Here is an 11042-nt window from a genome sequence, read left to right as displayed (position 1 = left end):
CAAACCTAGCCTGTATGTATTTTTTGTATGTCATCGAGAGTATTTAAATGATTTTCAATCAGAAAAAAAATTTGCGATTAAAATGCGATTAATCGCGAGTTAACTCAGGCATTGATGCGATTAAAACATTTTTATCGATTGACAGCACTAATATATATATATATATATATATATATATATATATATATATATATATATATATATATATATATATTGAAGCAGTTTTGTAATTATCTAGATCAGGAGGCATTTTTCTGTGGAAGAAGAGACAGTTTGTTGAAGTTTAAACATTCAGTTGAGAGATGTTGACGAAGTTATTAACATCAGGGAAGGATGATGAAGACTGAACCTATTAAGCCCAGAGGGTTTTACAAATTATTTCCTCCTGAAAATATACAACAAAATATATCAAAAGTTACTCCATAGATCTTAAAGTAAACTTTTTGGTACAGATAACATATAAAGTATTTTTTTTTTTCTAGTTTAAGGATGATGTTGCCATTGCTAGGCCTGTTTTATTCCTGATTAAAAAGTGCATTTTATATTCTTTAAGCCATATGTGCTCCATCGGGTTAGAGGCTGGGACCTGAGGGTTGCCAATTAAAACCGTGACTGCTTTAAAATAAAAAAAAAGTGACAAACAAAAATATGATTTTAAGATGAATACTCAATTAGAAAATGAATTGCATTATATAAGAAGATTTGCAAATTTTCCACTATGTCAGACTCAACACCCGTAAGTGAAAATGGGGACGAGTACGTAGGACTGCTTTAAAAAGGCATATCACCAGAATGATGTAAAATTAGTAGGACCACTTATTTTGATGACCCAACATCCACTATACCTTTAAATCTGACTAATAGAAAATATATTAATACATAAATGAGGGCTTTATAAGAAGTATGTTAACAATTGCTTAAAGGCTGTTATTTTCAAAGGGGCTTTTATTCTGACAAAGAAGTCTCATGGGAACTCATTCTAGTTATTTGAATAACACTGTTTAAAAAAAGGTATGAGGAATATTCAAACAAATAGCAAAACATTTTTAACTTCTAGTAATACTACTACTAATGATGATGGATGTGGATGAGGATTTTTTTTCTTTAAGTTTTCCTTAAATGTCTGAGTAGAAACTATCTTAAAGTTTTACTTTTATTTCTATTGTTGGTCTCGTTGCCTTTTATTTCTATTTATTCCTTTTGAACATAGACTTCCGGTAGATTTGTTTATTAGTCCTCAATTCAAGTGGAGCGTCCAGGATAGGGTGGAGAACCAACAACATCCTCTCTGTAGCAGGTCAGATGGGAAGCGTCCTTCTCACATCATAATTTGAACACTTCTAATTGCTTCAGTGTGTTTGCATGTTTCATGTATGACCATGATGTGAACAAGTGATAACTTAATGGTTGGATGCTGATGGAGCAGTTTGGGGCTGTTGAATCCAGGGCAGGGGATCTATAGTGGCTTGCCCGTACCTTATTGTAAAAAGGTGCTGATGCAGCAGTTGTACTTGTAGTTGTATTCTGCAGAGAAGAGATGCTATAATGTCATCTAAGGGAGGGATCCTTGTTTCACACAGTGCAGGGGAAACACTACAGGGAGGACAAACACACATTTTACCCTTGTGCATTTGAAGGACATGCTTGTGCTCACAGGTCTGTATGCTTCCTTTTTGCATACTTAGAAAATATCTGCCAGTTAAAAAAAAAAAGACTTGCATCTTTTCTCTGGTTAAAACATTTTCTTTTTGGCTTTATGTTGGACTGAACTTTGTGTTGTTTTTTTGCATGCAAGCAAGCGATGTGGTGAACTGATCTGAAAGGACAGTCAAAGGAAGATTTTAGAGTGTATTTATTTGCTCTTTGTATATGTTTTCTTATAACCAGCCTAAGCGATTTGCAGCTGATAAGTTGTTCTGCTGCCGTAGTCTGTATACATCAGGGGTGTCAAACTGGTTCCAAAAAGGGCCGTGAGGCTGCAGGTTTTCTTTCCAACCAAGCAATAGCCCACCAGACTCCATTCATCTCATCAAGTCATCATGTCAAGACTGGATTCACTTGATGAAATGACTGGAGTCTGGGGTGCTGTTGCTGGTTGGAAAGAAAACCTGCAGCCTCACAGCCCTTTCTGGAACTAGTTTGAGACCCCTGGTCTACATCAAACGTTAAAATGTTCTGCATTTAGAAATGACAATCTGCATACTTTGTTGCTTATTTTAGTTGCTGCTCACTTTATTTCATCTCAGTCTGCCTATTCTCCTCTATGCTCTGATAGAGCAAGTTCGACTATTCTGTGTAAAAGCAAGACAGTTTCTAAATCACTCAGACCAGCCTGTTAAAAACTATAACCCCATTTACACTAGCCTTTTGAAACCATGCAGAGAATGGTCCAAGCATGGTAACTGAGATAACTGTTGAGTTTAAATGGAACGCAAAACTGAACTGGACCGTGCCAGATATAACCGAAGCGTGCCAATCTAATAGTAGTTCTAAAGTAGAGCTCGGCACAGTTTAGTTGTGGCTCATTTCTCTGATAACAAAGACCGCATGAGCAGACCGCATCATCTCCTATTTACAGTCAGCTGACTCATTTAGTGGGTTATCTGGCATTTCTGGCTTTGCAATTCACAGATCTCTACACATGTTCACAACATACAGTAACCCTCTTCTCAGCCTATTAACAATAAATGGCATCGAAAGAGCCTAGTGTGACTTTGGAGGATGCCGAGACCAAGGCTCTCATTGGAATTTGGGCGGAGGATGCTTTCAGGAAAATAAGTTCCTGAATGTTATGGGTGCTGCCATTTTTGTTTGTGTAATTCCCACCTAGAGAGCATTGAAAGAAACGTGCTAGCGTGATGTGTCAATGGTCGTAAGGAACCAGGCTCGGCACAGTTAACTGATCCAAGCTCGGTCCGAACTCGGCACAGATCGGTTTTAGAGGGGTGGTGTAAATGGGGCATTTGCCTCATTGAAAGTCCTTTTAACCCATTTTCTTCAAATTCTGATAGTTTTAAACATTGGTGAGTCTTCTCCATCATGTCAATGCAAAACTGAATTGGGTTTCTGCAATTTGAATGGTTGATTAATTATTTCACTTCCTAGAATTAAAAGAGATGTACCTTACACTCTGGCCAGTTAGTAATTAACCAAATATAGTTTTATACAAAGTAAAGTTCAATCCATTTAAAACTGAGTCTGACTGATTGTAGTTTCTTATAAAAACTATTTGCCCTTATAAAAAAGTTGTGCAGACCATTTAAAGGGGAAGATATGACCTGCGGTGTCCTAAGTTCCATTTGAGGCTTTTATTTTAACAAGCCTTTGATGAAAGCTTGGTGTGACGACATGACACTGAGTCCGTCTGTAGTGGATGCAGCTTCTAGTCATGGTGAGTGCCACTTGGTTTCTGTGGTGATCATCATGTGATCGAAGAGAAATAGCTTTTCTGTTCAGAGACACTTTCTAAGCTGTAAGAGTGTTGTTTTGGAATCTGAAAGGCTGTATGTCTGTTCTTTGATTTTCTCTCTTTTTCTTTGGAAAAATTGTTTCTCCACATAAGCTGCATGAAGCCACACATCTACTATAGCAGTATATTGTTTTTTTGTGCTCCACTTTGCTTATTTCCTCCCTCTATGTGCTATCAGGTGATGGATGGACAGGGAGATGATTGGCTGTCATCCATCATGAAGGACCTCCGGCTGGCCGCTACCATTTTCCACCTTTTCTTTATTTCTCATTTTCCTTCCTCCTCTGGGAGTCTCTTTGACCTTTTTTTCTTACGATTACTTTTTTGTTTTCTTCCACCTGGCCTTCCTATTCCATCCTGTCTCCTTGGCATGTTTCACATTTTTCCCTCATTCTGTCTGCTTTCCATTCCTCTTTGAACATTTGTCACATGTTTCTCTAAATACACCACTCCCTTTCACCACCCAGCTGTTTAGATCTGTTCATAAGGTTAAAAGAAATGTCTGGTATGCAAAGACAAGTCTGTCCTTCTCACAGTTAAACCGTACCTCCCTGTTCCCCTTTCCCAAGCAGGCTCATAATAGGAAATGCCCCTGTTATCTCGTTGCCTACCGGTGTATTAATTTAAGCCGAAAACAAACAAGGTGTGGAAACGTGCTTTAGTGCGTCCTTTCTCCGATAAAGCTTATGTATCCCCAGGCTCCAGTTTATGCAAATCAAAACTCTTCAGGTTATTTGTTTTCTCTACTGCTTGAGTCAATTATGCTTGTCGTGGCACAAGAAGGTTAAGAGCAGAAAAGCCAGAAAGCAGAAGTGAGAAATGTGGGAAGTGAAAGACAGAGCTTTCGGGGGTCATTATAGCACAGGGCCGTTTCTACTTAATCCTAAAAATGTGATGAAAACAGACTGAAATAACAAAGAGGAACACAGGAGGCTGGATCTTAAGAAATCTCATGACTCTAGGAGTTTTTTTTATTTTATTTTTCTCTGTAGCTTTTGAATAAATGTCTTAAATGTGACCTCATACCAACAAAAATATCCGGCTATATGCAAAATTCAAAAGCTGCATACTATTACATGTTTCCATTCCCTTTTTTAAGTCATTTTAAAGTGTCTTATTAGAAGAATTTGATTGAAATAGTAACATTTGAATTGACTTACTATATTTCACAAAAAGTTTTTTATGCTTACCTGAGGTAGTTTTTATTTTACAAAAAAAAAAGAAAAATGTGCTTACGAGGAGATTAAAACACATTGTTCAAAATGTTCAGACGTAGCATTTATCACAAATGACTGTATCATTCTTTCATTCATTTTTCACTTTCAAACAAACAATAAAAATATGAAAGACAACTTTTTTATTTCTTTTTAGGAAATTATGTAGAAAAATTGAGAACAGTTTAATTTTCCTACTACTTTAAATATGACAAAAAATGGATAATGAAGTGAAACTTCCTGTTGGCTCTAAACTAATGATAGCTCTTAGAAAGGTTTACAGATGCACAATTTGTAGTAATTAAACTTTAGCAGTAATCGTTATACTGGCTTTCTTCAGCTGTTTATGAACATGAAGATATTGTGAGTAATTTATAAGATTATTTATTCAGTTATCCAAAAATAAAATCATAAATTTGGTGTAGAGATGTATTTATGGTTAACATAATGGCTGGAAAAGAGCATTAGATGTTTAGCTTTAACCGCCATATTTGACATTATGTCTGAGTCGAAACATTTTCTCGGCGGTTTAGTCTGTTATTAGAACATTCTTCCTCAATTGATACATGTTTATACGCACCTCTAACGGAAAAAATATCTTTTTGGATCTATATATGTATATGTATAATTTATTTTATTTTTGTTTTTCACGGAGAACTGAAAAAGCAGCAATAACCCAGTTGTATAATTTTCATACCCTTCAACTGATACTTATCTGTGGCTCTTTTTGTCTTAGTTACAGTTTTCAGTCTTTGTTTTGAGTCTTTCAGCACAAATTTCTCACGTATAACATTTCTCTCATTCGGTTATATTTTGTTAATATTGCTTGTTGAGGATCTTTTTTGACACTGCAGAAGTCCTGTCACTGTTTTGTCCAGACTCCAGCAAGGTCATACAGATCCTTTCTTTTAATTTAGACTCCCTGTGATGCTGAAACATTACTTTCATCCTTATTCGTTGTCTTTTTTCTAGAAGTCACCTGGAGGCTTTGAATAACAGCTGTCAGATTTTTAGATCTATCAATATTTTCCCATATCTTTTACAAAATAAAACAAAGCAATTCCATATGGAGAAAAAGAACCCCCAGTCATAATGCTGCCACCACCATACACTCTTGCAGGTATGGCTAAGTTGCATTGTTGTGCCAGGATTTCTCTGAGGCTCCTCCAGTGTAAATGTTGCCCTCTCCAGCTTCCATCTTTTCATCATTATAAGAAAAACTTCTACCTTTTCCCCAACTGTTTCTTATTCTCTCCATTTATTGATTGCTTTCCTAGCTGAACCACTATGTATTTAATATGCTCCATTATATATTTTTATTCCATTATATTTGTATTATGAATCTTAATCCATCTTTTGTAAAAGAGTGCACCTTCTCATACAGTACCTTGTGATTTCACTCTTTCAGATTAGAGGAATAAAATAAATTGGTTGTTTCTGTTTTTTTTTTTTTTTTACTTATTTTAACAAAAAACAAAAGCTATTTACTTTGTCAAAGAGTATTAAATGAAATTGCCCTAAACATCTACTTATATTTGCATTTTTGGCATGTCAACAACTAATGTTCATCAGTTTAAATCCCCCCCCCCCACGCTAATAACGCTGTGAAGGTTTTCTTTCTGCAACTAATTGATATATTTTTTTTTTTACTCTTGAGATTTTTCTGTCTTTTTTCCAATTATTTTTTATAGTCTTCATGCTCGGGTTAATGGACCCCAGGGCAATATAATATCAGAGAGCATTGGGTCTTTATACGTGTGTGTGTGTGTGTGTGTGTGTGAGTGTTTGTGTGTATAAATGAGAAAGAAAGGGGAAGTAGTGTTTGTATCTAAATGCATAACAAATAGCAAATAGAAAATGGAGGCAATTAACTGCATCATGCCTGCATCTAATGTAATTTGAACTCCCTGAAGATATTGTTTATTGGTTTTCACATGTTATTCAGAGAGTTTACTCTGTCTTCCTCTGTTTTCCCACTCATTGGGTCTTCCTGCCTTGGTCTCTGTCATGGCTGAGCCTTTTGAAAAGGGTTTTTGTTTCTGCCTGATAAATTTGCTTCTTTATACTTGAGAAGAAGAAGATGACAGCAGTAAAATGTTAAAGATAGGATGGAAAAAACAAAAATGTGACAAAATGTGAGATGGTTAAGAGTTAGGTCAAATGAGCGAGTAAATCGATTTTGATAAAAGCAGTTTGAGCCTAGTGAAAGAACAAGGAGCGTATTGTTAATCCAAACTGAGGAAGCTTTCTCCTCCCAGACAGTCGGCCCCTAATGTTTTTTTTCCTAAAATCCTCAGTTGATATCTTAAAGGATTCAGAAAGTTCATTTAATTTCCAACTGTTTGCAGTTTGTGTTTATTTTTATATGTTCGGGTCTCTGCTGAAGGCTTGATATCACGGCTCTGTCACTTTTCTTTAAATTTAATAATCTTATTCCTTTTTTTGCACCATGACTTGCAAGAGAGAACCTGTAAGCGCTCCCCAGTGATTTACATAAGCGTGCGTTGAAGTGTGTTTAAGAGAAGAAATGTACAATTTACCACTAATCAGTTCTGTGTCAGCATCAAAGGAGGAAAAGGAAATAACTACACTTACTTTGGGTTACTTTAAACTAACCGCATTAGTTACTCATTTAGGGCTGAAACAATTAATTGGACTAATGATTAGCCGATTATTGAAATAATCGTCAACTTATGGATTAATGGTTAACTGTGGTATAGAGACTAGGTTTAGAGCAGTAATTATACCAAAATTGTAAAACAAAAAAACAAAAATAATGTAAATATTTGGCATTTATAATAATAATAATAAAAAAATTTAGTCTGTCAATATGCTCTATCCAGAACTCCTGCAGTGGAAAAGTTTTAGTTTCACCTGATTTAATTCTGTTACTCCTCTAAAACAACATTTCTCCGAACTTTCTCCTGTTTGATATTTGCATTATGAACTCACATTTTAATTGCAGAGTTTGATGTCCCTTCATTTTTCCTAACTGTCAACGCCTAAACCTCTTCATGCATCATGTTCAGTCTCTGACCAACTTGTAAATAAGTATAGCTGTTGAGTGTTAAAAGCCTGAACTTAATTTTAATAAAAAGATGATTTATTGCTGTATTTTTTCTTCCTGACTGTAGAGCTTTTTAACAATAGTTTGTTTTCTGTTTTTGGGGGTCGGGGTTGGCTCTCTTAGCCGAGATGCGGCCCTGTTTGTTAGAACGACACCAGCTAAAGTATTGATGTTAAACTTGCAGTGCAGCAGCTTTCTTCAATAGTGGGAGAAAAGTTTGACTGGAGGAAGATGAAAGGGGCTTACCTTCTAGCTTCTGCAAGAGGAAGTGAGAAAGGGAAGGAGAGAAGGGAGTGGTCGTTTTATAAAAGGAAGACATGAGTCTAAAAAATGAACAGCCGCACCGCAGCAGGGCGCCTTGCTGTGCTGCACAGAACAGCAACCAAAAACAGTTTCAAAACTGAGACAGACCCCTTGACATTTAATGGAAAGCGAAGATCTGAGGTGAGCGGGGAAAACGTGGGAGAAGATGGCAAAAGAAAATATTTTTGATTTGATTTTTAGAAAAGCTGTCAAGTTCAAAGAGGACTTTGAAAAAGTTGTGAAATGGGCACTTTTGGAGGTGACAGATATCACAAGGGACTGAGTATAAAGCAAACGGTGGAACTTAGAACTGAGGATTAGGAGAGAAAAGCATCTGGATTTGTTTAAATGTTCTAGTTTGGATGGATTTTTTTATTCCTAACTGATTCCAAAACTTTGAAGGGATATTTAATGGATATAGAGGAACTTTAAACTAGGAAAATGGAGCTGAGGGCGTGAGCCAATGCCAACGCTCAGACAGCCTGGGAAGTGACTAGCTGCGGGAAATCCAAGATGGGAAAGGACCCTTTTTATGCTGCTTTGCCAGACACAACAGACTGTTGAAATTCCCAACACTCCATGGAGTGAAAGCCTTAGATTTTAACTAACACTTTCACTTCAATTTGTTTTTGTTTTTTTTTCATTTGCTTTTCAAATAATTATATACAATCCAAAAAGCAATCTAGGCTGTGGTGGGTTAGTTGATAATTGTGGAAAATAAAAAGCTTTTACCAATGCTTTCAGCTTTTTGATGGAAGTCTCTTTTCTGATGTTCTTTCAGACCGCTAATCTGGACCAAACACCCATATGGTCGCAGTCATTGGTTGCTGTTTCATTTAAAACTTGGACAAACATTTGTCTCCACCAAGCTGTGATTTCAAGGCACCTTGCCATCCCTCTGGCCCAACTTCAGACAACACAAAGAGGTAAATACATCTGGACATAATTTGATATGACCTTAGAACCGTGTGATGCATCTATTTCATTAAGAAATGTACATCCTAACCAGATTCTTAAAGGTATATTGATTTTTGACAAAATATTTCCAAGCACAAAAATTATTTTTTTCATCTTCAGAGTCCAATGTGTTATAAAATAATCTTTCTTTCTCTGTCAGTCTGCAAGTCTTTTATCTAACTATTCATTGTTTTCATGTCTGATGTTCCAGATGTACCAAATACCAAAAAGATACACTGGTTAAATAACATATAATGGTTCTGCAAGTAGTTCTGAGTTGTTTTAATTTCTAGAATAAGATATTTTGACATTTTGCAGGTCTTTGTGTCATTGGATCTACTATAGCTTTGTGGAAATTTCTTTTACAATCATTGATGCTCTTTTGTTTAGATCAAGGATGAAATGTTTTTTTATGGGAACAGTTGCTCTGGTAATCCTCTGATCCAGCTGTTTTATCTGTACTAACAGGTAGTGCAAGCTCATACAGTAACAGTTAACCTTGACCAAACAGGCTGCCATCATAGGCTTGTAACAGATCTGAGCTTCAAGTTTCTCCATTTAATTCCTGTCTGTCTACTCGGCTTCTCTGTTGTTGCTCTGATTTAATTTTCATGCATTTAGTAGCAGCAGGAAACACCCTGATGAGGCCTGTGTTCCCCCTGCAGTGAGTAGCTTTTCTAGGATAAAAACAAGCAGTCTGCTGCAGCACTGGTGCAGAAGAGACTGCATTATTCGTCACATTTTTCTTCCCCATCCTAACACAAGCATAATTTAAAAGGGCATACTATACAAACTATAAATGCATACTCTGTGCAATTTATTTTATCTCCCTTTTAAATTGTATTTTATTGACAGATTTTAGCTTTTTATTTTGGGAGGGAATCAGTTTATGTAAAGATGACAAAATATTAAGTGAAATTCATTAGATTTCTGGCAGCATAATCTGTGCAATAACCAATCTAGTGCTTCATATTTTGAAATATGGAGGGACACAATGGACATTCATTAAAAGATCAAAAATAAAACAGAACCCCGCCCAAAATATGTTATCACATTTCTATGTATGTGAGAAGCTTTAAAAAAAGAAATCTTATTTTTAACCCTTAAAAAGTCTGAAATACATCTATATATATTTTCCATATTAGATCTTAAACTGAATTTGTTTACACCATTATAACTTTATTGATTCAGTGTTTCTTCCAGCAGCTTTTTCTCCTCTGCATCAGTTTTTAGATTGATGAAAAAGAGACTTTGTGTGGTATAGGGCATGGTGTAACGATTATTTTGCTAATTGATTAATCTATCGATTGTTTGATTATTAACCGATTAATGATTTGGACAGCAAAAGGATCCTAAAGAAGATTTTTTTAATGAATCAAAGCAATTGAAATTTTTATTATTATTATTGCAATTTTGGTATAATGACTGCTCTAAGTAGGTTGCTATGTCAGTTAAAGGCACGTTTTACACTCTCTATACTCCAGTTAACGATTAATCGATAACTAAATTATTTGACAATTATTTCGGTATTCGATTAATCATGATTAATCTGATTATTTGTTTAAGCCCTAGTGTGGTGCATTTCCTGCTGATGAATTTGGTTTTTACTTTGATTGAACTGAGCTTTAAGATGCTGGGTAGCAAAAGGCCAACTAGATGTGGAAACATTTAACATGTGTGAGAATTGTGAAAATAATCTACGTCCTAAGATGAGTTGTGGTTTGTTTAGTGATAAATTCTCTTTTAGAGACACACAGAAATTAGCTTCCAATCAAAATGAGCCATAGTGAGCCAGTCTAGGACATGTGAAGTACTAGATGATCTCTTGTTTGGTCCAAACCACAGCTGGTTCATAATGCAGAGTTATCCCTAATGTCGGCATTAGTGATCCACAGGTGGTCTTTGTTTGGGTTTAGACATTTCAAAGGAGTTTTATTTTATCTTGAACTAATCTAAACATCTATTTGAATCCTCTAAATCAGAGGATGTGCAAAATGTGTGCCTTTTGTGAGACATAGACACACAGCAGTCA

At 35.8% G+C, this 11042-nt stretch overlaps 1 protein-coding gene across 2 annotated transcripts in view; it reads left to right on the top strand.

Moving 5' to 3' along the window:
- Window positions 1-11042, top strand: part of pag1 (phosphoprotein membrane anchor with glycosphingolipid microdomains 1) — a 68756-nt gene that overhangs the window by 13348 nt on the left and 44366 nt on the right. The window contains exon 2 of one of the 2 annotated variants that reach the window (XM_015379636.1): window positions 8835-8979. The exons of the other annotated variant lie outside the window; for it this stretch is intronic. The gene's annotated coding sequence lies outside the window, so the exon portion shown is untranslated. The remainder of the gene's footprint in view (window positions 1-8834; window positions 8980-11042) is intronic. 2 annotated transcript variants of the gene reach the window in all.

The sequence above is a fragment of the Cyprinodon variegatus genome, unplaced genomic scaffold (assembly GCF_000732505.1).
Source record: "Cyprinodon variegatus isolate N-32 unplaced genomic scaffold, C_variegatus-1.0 Scaffold196, whole genome shotgun sequence".
Classification (NCBI taxonomy): domain Eukaryota; kingdom Metazoa; phylum Chordata; class Actinopteri; order Cyprinodontiformes; family Cyprinodontidae; genus Cyprinodon; species Cyprinodon variegatus.
This window is presented reverse-complemented; position numbering and strand designations above follow the sequence as displayed.